At 43.5% G+C, this 14,924-nt stretch overlaps 1 non-coding gene across 1 annotated transcript; it reads left to right on the top strand.

Annotated features, from left to right (window-relative positions):
• The first annotated feature begins 1,326 nt into the window (after positions 1 to 1,326).
• trnal-uaa (transfer RNA leucine (anticodon UAA)) lies at positions 1,327 to 1,409 on the top strand. Its single transcript has one exon. It is a non-coding gene; the product is annotated as a tRNA-Leu (tRNA).
• Positions 1,410 to 14,924: the final 13,515 nt, after the last annotated feature.

Consider the following 14,924-nt stretch of genomic DNA (forward strand, 5'->3'; position numbering starts at 1 on the left):
CTCGACTGAAAAACGCAAAAGACAGCCAAAGTTGCGACAGTGACCCTGCCTGTCTATCCATCTACTTGTTTAAGGCAATCTTTGTATATCTTGATCTGGGTGCCATGGTACATCAGTCATTGATTGTTGGTATGCAGGTGCAGCAGATGGTGAAGAAGGCAAATGGCATGTTCCCCTTCATAGCTAGGGGATTTGAGTATAGGAGCAGGGAGGTCTTACTGCATTTGAACAGGGCCTCCGTGAGGCCACACCTGGAATACTGTGTTCAGTTTTGGTCTCCGAATCTGAGGAAGGACGTCCTTGATATTGAGGGAGTACAGCGTAAGTTCACCAGCATGATTCCCGGGATGGCAGGACTGACATATGAGGAGAGACTGGATGAACTGGACTGGTATCCACTGGAGTTTAGCAGAATGAGAGGAGATCAGAAGAAACATGAAAAATTGTGACGAAATTGGACAGCTTAGAGGCTGGAAGCATGTTCTCGCTGCTGAGGAGTTCGAGACCAAGGATCACAGTCTAAGAGTAAGGGGTAAGCCATTTAGAAACCGAAATGAAGAGAAACGTCTTCACTCAGAGAGTGGATAACCTCTGAAATTTTCCACTGCAGAAAGTCGTTGAGGCCAGTTCATTAGATATATTCAAAAGGGAGTTAGATATTGCCCTTACGGCTAAAGGGATGAAGGGGTATAAAGAGGAAGCAGGAAAGGGGTACTGAGGTTGAATGATCAGCCATGATGTTATTAAATGGTAGTGCAGGCTCGAAGGACCGAATGGCATATTCCTGCACCTAATTTCTATGTTTCTATGGTGATGCGTGTATATTTTTGGTTATTGTGTGTGCGTGTGTCTGTGTATCTCTCTGTATGTATGTCTCTGTGTGTGTCCAACTGTCTGTGGAAATCATCACCATGAATTTGGTACGACCTGGAACTTTTTAAAAAACTTGGGGAAAATCATACAGTTGTGAACTTTGGTATCGGTTTTGGTTCAGTGGCTCCTTTCTCGACTGAATCAGGAGGTTGTGTGTGGAAGTCCCACTCCTGAGACTTGAACCCATAATCTTGGCTGACACTCAAATGCAGTACTTGGGGAATGTTGCATTCTTGAAGCTGTTGACCATCAGCTGAAATTTTAAATTGAAGCTCCATCTGCACCCTCGGGTGGATGTGCAAGTTCCCAGAGCCTTAGTCGAAAAATAATAGGAGAGTTGCGCCCGTGTCAATATAACGAACAATGTTTGTAAATGCTTCCTGAAATCCGATATGTCTGGAGCTGAAGCCCAGATTTTCACAGAGGCAGAGTCCATCCTTTGACAGGATCAAGACCAGGATGGCCGAGTGGGAAAAGCGTTAGACTTAAAATCTAATGGGTTTATACCCGCGTGGGTTCGAACCCCACTCCTGGTAATTCCTTAATTAAACAGATATTTTTCCCATCCTGCTCAGTGATACCCGATTTTCATCTGCTGAATCTCTAGTTTTCTGTAACTATGTGACACTCTGAGCAGATAATGAAATGAAATTGTGAAATGTCTCTGCCGCACTCTCTCTTTCGAGAGCTGTGCATGTGTTTGTGTGTTTGAGACTTTGTCTCACTCTGACCCACTCTGTCTGTCGCTGTCTCTCAATCTGTCTCTTTCTCACGGTGTCTAGTACTGTTGCAATGGGATTCTCTCAGACTCTCTGTCTGACTGTCTCTCTCTTTCCCATTATCTCTGTCTGTCCATGTCTTTGCCTGTCTCTGTTAGTCCCTGTCTCTAACTTGATAAGTATTTCCATTATTTTCTGTGTTTGTCTCTATGTCTCTCTCTCTCTATCTGTCTTTCTCTCTATCTGTCGCCCTCTTTTTCTCTCTCTTTGTCCCTGTCCTTTTCTCTGTCATTCCATCACTATTTGCCCCCCCTCTCTTTTTGGAGCACGCAAATACATCTCTGTGTATGTATGTGTTTGAGTCTTTTTCTCATTCAGTCTGATCCTCCCTTTCAGTCTCAAACTTTCTGTCTCACTTTGTCTCTATCTCACTGTCTGTCTCTCCCTGTTTCCCTGTTTGTCTCTGGTTCTGAATCTGTCTGTCTCTTTCTCACGGTGTCCAGTTCTGTTCGAAAGGGATTCACTCAGTCTCTCTGTCTGACTGTCTCACTCTTTCTCATCATCTCTGTCTGTCTATGTTTCTGCCTATCTCTCTCTCTTTGCCTGTCGCTGGTCGTTGCTACCTCTAACTTGCTGAGCATTTCCATCATTTTCTGTTTATATCTGTCTCTCTCTCTATCTGTCGCTCTCTCTCTATCTGTCTCTCTCCTTGTCACTGTCTTTCTCTCACTCTTTCCCTCTCTCTCTTTATAGATCACACACACACATCTCTGTATATGTAGGTGTTTGAGTCTTTTTCTCACTGAGTCTGCCTCACTTTTCAGTCTCACCCTTTCTGTCTCGCGTTGTCTCTCTCTCTCGCTGTCTGTCTGTCCCCGTTTGTCGGTTTGTCTCTGTCGATCAATGTGTCTGTCGACTTCTGTTCATAGCTCGATTACTGCTCTAACGCAACCCGTACCCTCGTCCGTTTAGTGGTGATTATCCCCGCTTGTTATGGGGGAGAACCGGGTTCAATTTCCCGACGTCGCAGCAGTTTTTTCAAAATGTCGAATTTTACTTCTGTTTCTTGGTTTCGATTTTATTAAAAAGTTCCAGAGCAATATAGAACAGTAAAAATACAGCAAGAGGAGATTGCCTCTTCCAGGTTTTTATGCAAACGGAGACTTTTTCAGGATTCTGTTGCCGTCTGCTGCACAGAGATGGACGACTGAGTTTTTTCTGAGTAACATTTAAAGTGCCAGAGACGCAGTAATTGTGGCCGAGCGGTTAAAGCGATGGACTAGAAATACTTTGGGTTTGCTGCGTGTAGGTTCGAATCCTGCCGACTACAATTCTCAGCATTTTTCTTTACAATTTAACCAGGTTTTGCAAAACTGATCCTGAGATAGATGGAATAACGTCCCAAACCTTTCAACACTGAAATTTTTTTCACATTTCTATTAGTCTGCAATATTCACGATACATACGGATAGAAAAATGCAAAAATCAGCCAAAGTAGTGATTCAGCCTGTCTATCCCTCGATATGTCTAAGTCATCTGTGCATGTCCGTTGGTGCCTGTATATTTTTGGTTATGTGTGTGTGTGTGTGAGTGTGTGTGTGTGTGTCTGTATCTGTCTATCTGTATATATGTCTCTGTGTATGTGCAACTGTCTGTGGAAATCATCACCATGAATTTGGTATGTCCTGGAACTTTTTCAAAAGACTTGGAGAAAATAATACGTTTGTGACGTTGCATTGGCTTTGGTTCAGTGGCAGCATTCTCGACGGACAAATGCAAAGGCCAGCCAAAGCAGCGACAGTGACCCTGCCTGTCTATCCGTCTATTTGTCTAAGGCACTCTGTGTACATCTTGATCTGGGTGTCATGCTACATCTTTCATTGAAAGTGGGCATGCAAGTGCAACAGGCAGTGAAGAAGGCAAATGGCATGTTCGCCTTCATAGCTAGGTGCTTTGAATTTAGGAGCAGGAAAGTCTTCCTGCAGTTGTACAGGGCCTTGGTGAAGCCACACGTTAAATATTTTGTTAGTTTTGGTCTCCAAATCTGAGGAAGGACGTCCTTGCTATTGATGGAGAACAGCGAAGGTTCACCAGCTTGATTCCAGGGATAGCAGGACTGACATATGAGGATAGACTGGATCAGCTCTGCTCGTATCCACTGGAGTTTAGAAGAATGAGAGGGGATCTGATAGAAACATATAAAATTCTGACGAGATTGGACAAGTGAGAGGCAGGAAGAATGTTTCTGTTGCTGGGGAGTTCGAGAACCAGGGGTCACAGTCTAAGAATAAGGGGTAAGCCATTGAGGACCAAGATGAGGAGAAAGAGCTTAATTCAGAGAGTGGTTAACCTGTGGAATTCTCTACCGCAGAAAGTTGTTGAAGCCAGTTCATTAGATATATTGAAGAGGGAGTCAGATATGGCTCTTACGGCTCAAGGGATCAAGGGATATGGAGGGAAAGGAGGATATAGGTACTGAGGTTGAATGATCTGCCATGATCTTATTGAATGGTGGTGCAGGCTCGAAGGGCCAACGGCCTACTCCTGCAACTAATTTCTATGTTTCTATGTTTCTATGTTGATGCGTGTATATTTTTGGTTATTTTATGTGTGTGTGTGTCTGTCTATGTCTATCTGTATGTATGTCTCTGTGTCTGTGCAACTGTCTATGGAAATCATCACCAAGAATTTGGTATGTCCTGGAACTTTTTAAAAAACTTGGGGAAAATAATACGCTTGTGATCTTTGGTATCGGCTTTGTTTCAGTGGCTCCATTCAAAAGGTCGTTTGTGTAAGTCCCTCTCCTGAGACTTGAGCGCATCATCTTGGCTGACACTCAAATGCAGTACTTAGGGAATTTTGCATTGTTGAGGCTGTTGACCATCGGATGAAATGTAAAATTAAAGCTCCGCCTGCACCCTCGGATGGATGTGAAAGGTCCCAGAGCATTACTCGAAAAAGAATCGGAGAGTTGCCCTCGTGTCAATATCACTAAAAATGTTCGAACATCCTCGCTGAAACCCTCTGTGTGTGTGTGTGTCTGTGGGGGTGGCGCTGAAGCCCAAATTCTGACAGAGACAAAGCCCGTTTCTGCCAGGCCCAGGATGGCTGAGTGGTTAATGTGTTGGACTTAAAATCCAATGAAATTATAATTGCGCGGGTTCGAACCCCACAACTGGTAATTGCTTAATTAAACAGAGATTATTTCCCATGCTGCTCAGTGATACCCGATTTACATCTGTTGCATTTGCATGTTTCGGTGACACTCTGAGCAGATAATGAAATGTATCTGTGTCGCTCAGTCTTTGCCTCTCTCTTTCGCAAGCTGTGTTTGTGTCTTTGTCTCTCGAAGTCTGCCTCTGTCTTGTTCTCACTGTGTCCAATTCTGTTCCAAAGGGATTCTGTCTGACCGTCTCTCTCTTTCCCTTCATCTCTGTCCATATCTTAACCTGTCTGTGTTGGTCCCTGTCTCTCACCTGATGAGTCATTCCATCATTTTCTGTTTTCATTTCTATGTATCTCTCTCTCTCTCTCTCTCTCTCTCTCTCTCTCTCTCTCTCTCTCTCTCTCTCTCTCTCTCTCTCTCTCTCTCTCTCTCTCTCTCTCTCTCTCTCTCTCTCTCTCTATCTGTCTTTCTCTCTATCTGTCTCTCTCTTTGTCTCTGTCTTTTTCTTGTCATTCCATCACTATTTGCCTCCCTCTCTTTATGGAGCACGCAAACACATCTCTGTGTATGTAAGTATTTGAATCTTTGTGTCACTCAGTCTGACCCTCACTCTCAGTCTAAAACTTTCTGTCTCTCTCTGTCTCTATCTCGCTATCTGTCTCTCCCTGTTTCCCTGTTTGTCTCTGTCTCTCAATGAGTCTGTCTCTTTCTCACGGTGTCCAATTCTGTTCGAATGGGATTCTCTCAGTCTCTCTGTCTGACTGCCTCTCTCTTTCCCATCATCTCTGTCTGTCTATGCCTCTGCCTGTCTGTATCTCTTTTCCTGTCGCTGTTAGTTCCTGTCTTTAACCTGCTGAGTATTTCCATCATTGTCTGTTTATATCTTTGTCTCTCTCTCTATCTGTCGCTCTCTCTCTATCTGTCTCTGTCCTTGTCACTGTCATTAACACTGTCTTTGTCTCACTCTTTCCCTCTCTCTCTTTATAGAGCACACACATATCTCTGTATAAGTATGTGTTTGAGTTTTTTTCTCCATTCGTCTGCCTCTCGTTCTCAGTCTCACACTTTCTGTCTCTCGTTCTCTCTATCTCGTTGTCTGTCTCTCCCTGTTTGTCCGTTTGTCTCTGTCTCTCAATGTGTCTCTCCACTTCTCATGGAGTCCAGTTCTCTTCACAGTTCGATCCCTGCTTTGACTAAATCCACATTCGTTGGAATAGTGCTAAGTATCCCGGCCTGTTATGCAGAAGACAGAGTTTCAATTCCCAACGGGCAGGAAGCTTTTTCAAAATGCAGGATTTTACTTCTGTTTCTTGGTATAGATTAATATTAAAAAGTTCCAGAGCAATGCAGAATAGTAAAAATATAGGAAGAGGAGATTTTTTCAGAATTCTGTGTCATCTGCTGCAGAGAGGTGGATGACTGAGTTTTATCTGAGTAACATTTAAATAAATAACGAGTCAGTAGTCGTGGGCAAGAGGTTACAGCGATGAACTCGAAAATCCATCGTATTTTTCGCCTAAAGGTGGAATCCTGCCGACTACGATTCTCAGCATTTTCATTCCATTTCACAATTTAACCAGGTCTCTGCAAAACTCATCCTGGGATAGATGGAATAACGTCCCACACCTTTCAAAACTGTCATTTTTTAAATCATTTTTATTAAACTGCAATTTTCACGATACTTACGTATAGAAAAACGCAAAAATTAGCCAAAGTTGCGACAGTGATTCAGCCTGTCTATCCCTCTATATGTCTAAGACATATAGAGGGATAGACATGTCCGTTGGTGCGAGTATATTTTTGCTTATGTGTGTGTGTGTCTGTGTCTCTCTATCGGGTATATATATATATCTGTGTATGTGCAACTGTCTGTATAAATCATCACCATGAATTTGGTATGTCATGGAATTTTTTAAAAGATTTGATGAAAATAATACGGTTGTGAACTTTGGTATCGGCTTTGGTTCAGTGGCGGTATTCTCGACTGAATCAGGAGTTTGTGTGTTTAAGTCCCACTCCTGAGACTTGAGCAGATAATCTTGGCAGACACTCAAGTGCAGTACTTGGGGAATTTTGCACTGTTGAAGCTGTTGACTTTCGGAAGAAATGTTAAATTAAAGCTCCGTCTGCACCCTCGGGTGGATCACAGCATTACTCGAAAAAGAATAGGAGAGTTGCCCCTGTGTCAATATTATTAAAATGTTCCGAAATGCTCACTGAAACCCGATGTGTATGTGTGTGTCTGTGGGGTGGAGTTGAAGCCCAGATTCTCACAGAGACAGAATCGAAACACTGGAAGGACCAGGATGGCCGACTGGTTAAGACGCCAGCCTTAAAATTCAATGAGATTTTCCCACGAGAGTTCGTACCCCACTCCTCGAATCTCTTTGATTTATCACTGATTTTGCCCCATGCTGATCAGTGATACCTGAGTTTCATCTGCAGAATCAACAATTTTCTGTTACTCTGTGACACTCTGAGCCGATCATGAAATGAAATTGTGAAATGTATCTGTGTATCTCAGTCTCTGCCTTTCTGTCTTTAGAGAGCTGTGCATGTGTTTGTGTGCTTGAGTCTGAGTCTGCCTCTCTCTGACTCACTCTGTTTGTGCCTGTTTCTCTGTTTGTCTCTGTCTCTCAATCTGTCTCTTTCTCACGGTGCCCACGTCTGTTCCAATAGGATTCTCTCAGACTCTCTGTCTGACTGTCTCTCTCTTTCCCATCATGTCTGCCCATGTCTTTGCCTGTCTCACTTTGTCCCTGTCTCTAACCTGATGAGTATTTTCATCATTTTCAGTTTTAGATACATAGAAACATAGAAAATAACTGCAGGATTAGGCCATTAGGCCCCTCGAGCCTGCGCCGCCATTCAATATGTTCATGGCTGACCATTCCTTCAGTTCCCCTTTCCTGCTTTCTCTCCATAACCCTTCACCCCCTTATCCGTAAGTGCCATATCTAACTCCCTCTTGAATATATCCAATGAACTGGCATCAACAACTCTCTGCGGCAGGGAATTCCACAGGTCAACAACTCTGAGTGAAGAAGTTTCGCCTCATCTCAGTGCTAAATGGCCTACCCCTTATCCAAAGACTATGTCCCCTGTTTCTGGACTTCCCGAACATCGAGAACTTTCTTCCCGCATCTAACCTGTACAGTCCCGTCAGAATCTTATATATTTCTATGAGATCCCCTCTCATCATTCTAAACGCCAATGAATAAAGGCACAGTTGATCCAATCTCTCCTCATATGACAGTCCTGCCATCCCTGGAATCAGTCTGTTGACAATATCGGCCGAGTCAGCATGGATTTATGAAAGGGAAATCATGCTTGATGAAACTTCTGGAATTTTTTGAGGATGTAACGAGTAGAGTGGACAAGGGAGAACCAGTGGATGTGGTGTATTTGGACTTTCAATAGGCTTTTGACAAGGTCCCGCACAAGAGATTGGTGCACAAAATCCAAGTGCATGGTATTGGGATTAAGGTACTGGCGTGAATAGAGAACTGTTTGGCAACTGGTTTGCTGCACTCCCTCAATAGCAAGAACGTCCTTCCTCAGACTAGGAGACCAAAACTGAACACAATATACCAGGTCTGGCCGCCTCACTCAGGCCTTGTACAACTGCAGTAAGGTCTCCCTGCTCCTATATTCAAATCCCCTAGCTATGAAGGCCAGCATGCCATTTGCCTTCTTTACCGCCTGCTGTACCTGCGTGCCCGCTTTCAGTGACTGATGAACCATGACACCCAGGTCTCGTTGCACCTCCCCTTTTTCTAGTGTGCCGCCATTCAGATAATATTCTGCCTTTGTGTTTTTGCCCCCAAAATGGATAACCTCACATTTATCCACATTATACTGCATCTGCCGTATAATTGCCCACTCATCTAATCTGTCCAAGTCACCCTGCAGCCTCTTAGCATCCTCCTCACAGCTCGCAATACCACCCAGTTTAGTGTCATCCGCAAACTTGGAGATATTACACTCTATTCCTTCAACCAAATCGTTAATGTATATTGTAAAGAGTTGGGGTCCCAGCACTGAGCCCTGCGGCACTTCACTAGTAGCTGCCTGCCATTCTGAAAAGGACCTGTTTATCCCGATTCTCTGCTTCCTGTCTGCCAACCAGTTCTCTATCCACATCAGTACATTAATCCCAATATCATGCGCTGGGATTTTGTGCACCAATCTCTTGTGCGGGACCTTGTCAAAAGCCTATTGAAAGTTCAATACACCACATCCACTGGTTCTCCCTTGTCCACTCTACTCGTTACATCCTCAAAAAATTCCAGAAGATTCCTCAAGCATGATTTCCCGTTCATAAATCTATGCTGACTCGGTCCGATCCTGTCAGTGCTTTCCAAATGGGCTGCTATTTCATCCTTAATGATTGATTCCAAAATTTTCCCCACTACTGATGTCAGGCTAACCGATTTATATTTACCCGCTTTCTCTCTCCCTCCTTTTTTAAAAAGTGCCATCACATTAGCTACCCTCTAGTCAATAGGAACTGATACAGAGTCGATAGATTGTTGGAAAATGATCAGCAATGCATCCACTATTTCCAGGGCCACTTCCGTAAGTACTCTGGGATGCAGACTATCAGGACCCAGGGATTTATCGGCCATTATTCCCATCAATATCCCTAATACAATTTCCCGCCAATAAGGATATCGTTCAGTTCCTCATTCTCACTAGACTCACAGTCCCCTGGTACATTTTGAAGGTTTTTTGTATCTTCCTTTGTAAAGACAGAACCGAATTATTTTCTCTATCTCTCTCTATATCTGTCTTTCTCTCTATCTGTCTCCCCCTTTGAACATAAGAACATAAGAACATAATAGTTAGGAACAGGAGTAGGCCATCTAGCCCCACGAGCCTGCCCCGCCATTCAATAAGATCATGGCTGATCTGGTCGTGGACTCAGCTCCACTTACCCGCCCTCTCCCCGTAATCCTTAATTCCCTTATTGGTTAAAAATCTATCTATCTTTGACTTGAAAACATTCAATGAGCTAGCCTCAACTGCTTCCTTGGGCAGAGAATTCCACAGATTCACAACCCTCTGGGAGAATAAATTTTTTCTCAACTCGGTTTTAAATTGACTCCTCCGTATTTTGAGGCTGTGCCCCCTAGTGCTAGTCTCCCCGACCAGTGGAAACAATCTCTCTGCCTCTATCTTGTCTATCCCTTTCATGATTTTAAATGTTTCTATAAGATCACCCCTCATCCGTCTGAACTCTAAGGAGTAAGGACCCAGTCTACTCAATCTATCATCATAAAGAAACCCCCTCATTTCTGGAATCAGCCTAGTGAATCGTCTTTGTACCCCTTCCAAAGCTAGTGTATCCTTCCTTAAGTAATGTGACCAAAACTGCACGCAGTACTCCAGTTGCGGCCTTACCAAATCTTATACAGTTGCAGCAAGACCTCCCTGCTTTTGTACTCCATAACTTTCGCAATGAAGGCCAATACTCCATTCGCCTTCCTGATTACCTGCTGTACCTGCAAACTAACCTTTTGGGATTAATGCACAAGGACCTCCAGGTCCCTTTGCACCACAGCATGTTGTAATTTCTCCCCATTCAAATAATATTCCCTTTTACTGTTTTTTTTCCCAAGGTTGATGACCTCACACTTTCCGACATTGTATCCCATCTGCCAAACCTTAGCCCATTCGCTTAACCTATCCAAATCTCCTTGCAGTCTCTCTGTGTCCTCTGCACAACCCGCGTTCCCACTATTCTTAGTGTCATCTGCAAATTTTGTTGCACTACACTCTGTCCCCTCTACTAGGTCATCCATGTATATTGTAAACAGTTGTGGTCCCAGTATTGATCTCTGTGGCACACCACTAACCACTGATTTCCAACCAGAAAAGGACCCATTTTTCCCGACTCTCTGCTTTCTGTTCGCCAGCCAATTCTCTATCCATGTTAATATATTTCCTCTGACTCCGCGTACATTTATCTTCTGCAGTAACATTTTGTGTGGCACCTTGTCGAATGCCTTTTGGAAATCTAAATACGCCACATTCATCGGTACACCTCTATTACCATGCTTGTTATATCCTCAAAGAATTCCAGTAAGTTGGTTAAACATGATTTCCATTTCATGAATCCATGCTGCGTCTGCTTGATTGCACTATTCCTATCTAGATGTCCCGCTAGTTCTTCCTTAATGGTAGCTTCAAGCATTTTCCCCACTACAGATGTTAAACTAACCGGCCTATAGTTACCTGCCTTTTGCCTGCCCCGTTTTTTAAACAGAGGCGTTACATTAGCTGCTCTCCAGTCCGCTGGTACCTCCCCAGAGTCCAGAGAATTTTGGTAGATTATAACCAATGCATCTGCTATAACTTCAGCCATCTCTTTTAATACCCTGGGATGTATTTCATTAGGACCAGGGGACTTGTCTACCTTCAGTCCCATTAGCCTGTCCATCAGTACTCCCCTTGTGATAGTGATTGTCTCGAGGTCCTCCCTTCCCACATTCCTGTGGCCTGCAAATTTTGGCATTGTTTTTGTGTATTCCACTGTGAAGGCGGAAGCAAAATAATTGTTTAAGGTCTCAGCCATTTCCACATTTCCCATTATTAAATCTCCCTTCTCATCTTCTGAGGGACCAACATTTACTTTAGTCACTCTCTTCCGTTATATATATCGGTAAAAGCTTTTACTATCTGTTTTTATATTTTGCGCCAGTTACTTTCGTAATCTATCTTTCCTTTCTTTATTGCTTTCTTAGTCATTCTTTGCTGTCGTTTAAAATTTCCCCAATCGTGTAGTTTCCCACTAACCTTGGCCACCTTATACGCATTGGTTTTTAATTTGATACTCTCCTTTATTTCCTTGGTTATCCACGGCTGGTTATCACTTCTCTTGCCGCCCCTCTTTTTCACTGGAATATATTTTTTTGCGCACTATGAAAGAGCTCCTTAAAAGTCCTCCACTTTTCCTCAATTGTGCCACTGTTTAGTCCTTGTTTCCAGTCTACTTTAGCCAACTCTGCCCTCATCCCACTGTAGTCCCCTTTGTTTAAGCATCGTACTCTCGTTTCTGATACAACTTCCTCATCCTCAATCTGTATTACAAATTCAACCATATCGTGATCACTCATTCCGAGAGGATCTTTTATGAGGAGATCATTTATTTTTCCTGTCTCATTACACAGGACCAGATCCAAGATGGCTTGCTCCCTTGTAGGCTCTGTTACATACTGTTCTAAGAAATAGTCCCGTATGCATTCTATGAATTGTCTCTCTCTTTGCTCCTGTCTTTGTCCCTGTCATTCCATCACTATTTGCCTCCCTCTCTTTATGGAGCACACAAACACATCTCTGTATATGTACGTGTATGAGGCATTCTGTTATTCAGTCTGACCTTCCTCCTGTTTCCCTGTCTCTCAACTTATCTGCCTCTTTCTCACGATGTCCAGTTCTGTTCCAATGGGATTCTCTCAGTCTCTCTGTCTGACTGTCGCTCTCATTCCCAACCTCTCTGTCTGTCCATGTCTGTACCTGTCTCTCTCTTTGCCTGTCTCTGTTAGTTCCTGTCTCTAACCTGCTGTTTCATCATTTTCTGTTTATATCTGTGCCTATCTCTCGATCTGTCACTCACTCTTTCTCTGTCTCTCTCTTTGTCACTGTCTTTCTCTCATTCTTTCCCTCTCTCTCTTTAAAGAGCACATACACACACATATCTGTATATGTGTGTGTTTGAGTCTTTTTCTCACTCAGTCTGCCTCTCCTTCTCAGTCTCATACTTTCTGTCTCACTTTGTCTCTATCTCGCTGTCTGTCTCTCCCTGTTTGTCGGTTTGTCTCTGTCTCTCAATGTGCCTGTCGACTTCTCATGTTGTCCAGTTCTGTTCACAGCTCGATTCCTGCTCTGACAAAGCAAATGCCCGTCAGTTCCTCGTTCGTGTAGTAGTTAGTATCCCTTCCTGTCACTCGTGAGGTCGGGGTTCAATGCCCTGATGAGGGTGGAGCTTTTTCAAAATGTTGAATATTGCTTCAAATGTCCTGGAACTTTATAAAAAGACTTGGGGAAAGTAATACGGATGTGAGATTTGGTTCAGTGGCAGCATTCTCGGCTGAATCAGGAGGTTGTGTGTGTCAGTCCTTCTCCTGAGACTTGAGCATTTAATCTTGGCTGACACTCAAATACAGTACTTGGGCAATTTTGCATTGTTGAAGCTGTTGACTTTCGGATGAAATGTTAAATTGAAGCTCCGTCTGCACCCTTGGGTGGGTGTGAAAGTTCCCAGAGCATTACTCGAAAAAGAATAGGAGAATTGCCCCTGTGTCAATATTGCTGTAAATATTTGAAAATGCTCATTGAAAACCTCTGTCTGTGAGAGTGGAGCTGCAGCCCATATTCTCACAGAGACAAAATCCGAATACTGATAAAACCAGGATGGCCGAGTGGTTTAGGCGTTGGACGTAAAATCCAATGGGTGTGTAGCTGTGTGTGTTCGATACCCCACTCTTGGTAAATCTTTAAATTGAAACCGATTTCCTCCCATTCTGCTCAGTAATACGCAAATGTATTCTGTTGAATCTGTACATGTCGATAACTTTATAACATTCTCAACTGACAAAGAAATGGGATTATGCAATGTTTCTGTGCCTCTCACTCTCTGTGTTAAGAGAGTCTTCATGTGTTTGTGTTTGAGTCTGACTCACTCTGTCTGAGGAATTTCGAGCTGAATTTAGGGAGCCTGGAGCTAAATTAACAAATAGGACCTCAAAGGTAGCAATTTCAGGATAGCTGCCACTGACACCTGCTCGTCAGAGTAGGAATCGCAGGATAGCTCAGATGAATGTGTGGTGCAGAATGGAGTGATTCAATTTCCTGGGACATTGGAAACGGTTCAGGGGGAGCTGGGACCAGTGCAAACCAGACGCTCTGCACCTGGGCAGAACCAATGTCCACGGGGGAGAGTTTGCTCGTGTTGTTGGGGAGGGGTTAAACGAATATGGCAGTGGGATGGGAACCTATGCAGGGAGACAGAGGGAAGTATAATGGGGGCTGAAAAGTAAAGGTGGAGGGCAGAGAAACCCAAGGCAAAAATCAAAAAGGGCCACATTGAAGCCAAATTATAAAGAGACAAGGTGCGGTAAGATAACAAGCCTGAAGGCACTGTGCCTCAATGCGAGGAGTATTCGTAATAAGGTGGACAAATTAACTGCACAGGCAGCAATGAATGAATATGATGTAATTTGCATCACGGAGAAATGGCTCCAGGGTGACCAAGGCTGGGAACGCAACATCCAGGGATATTCACCAATCAGGAAGGATAGACAGAAAGGAAAAGGAGGTGGGGTGGCATTGCTGGTTGAAGAGGAAATTAACGCAATAGTAAGGAAGGACATTCGCGTGGATTCTGTGTGGGTGGAGCTGCGGAATATCAAAGGGAAGAAAACGCTAGTGGGAGTTGTGTATCACCAAACAATAGTAGTGAGTTTGGGGACAGCATCAAACAAGAAAGCAGGGATGTGTGCAATATAGGTACAGAAGTTTATTGGGCGACTTTTATCTACATATAATTTGGCCTAACCACACTGGTAGCAATACTGTGGAGGAGGATTTGCTGGAGTGTATACGGGATGTTTTACTTGACCAATATGTTGAGGAACCATCTGGAGGGCTGGCCATCCTAGACTGGTTGATGTGTAATGAGAAAGGACTAATTAGCAATCTTGTTGTGCGAGGCCCCTTGGGGAAGAGTAACCATAATAAGGTAGAATTCTTTGTTAAGGTGGAGAGTGAAACAATTAATTCTGAGACTGCGGTCCTGAACTTAAGGAAAGGTAACTTCGATGGTATGAGACATGAATTGGCTAGAATAGACTGGGAAATGATACTTAAAAGGGTTGAGGCCGATAGGCAATAGAAAACATTTAAAATCACATGGATGAACTTCAACAATTGGAAATCCCTGTCTGGATTAAAAAAATAAAACGGGCAAGGTGGCTCAACCGTGGCTAACAAGGGAAATAAAGAATAGTGTTAAATCCAAGGAAGAGGCATTTAAATTGGTCAGAAAAAGCATCAAGCCGAGGACGGGGAGAAATTTAGAATTCAGCAGAGGAGGACAAAGCGTTTTATTGCGGAGGGGGAAAATAGAGTATGAGAGGAAGCTTGCTGGGAACATAAAAACTTCT

This window comes from Pristiophorus japonicus, chromosome 23 (assembly GCF_044704955.1).
Source record: "Pristiophorus japonicus isolate sPriJap1 chromosome 23, sPriJap1.hap1, whole genome shotgun sequence".
Taxonomy (NCBI): Eukaryota; Metazoa; Chordata; class Chondrichthyes; family Pristiophoridae; genus Pristiophorus; species Pristiophorus japonicus.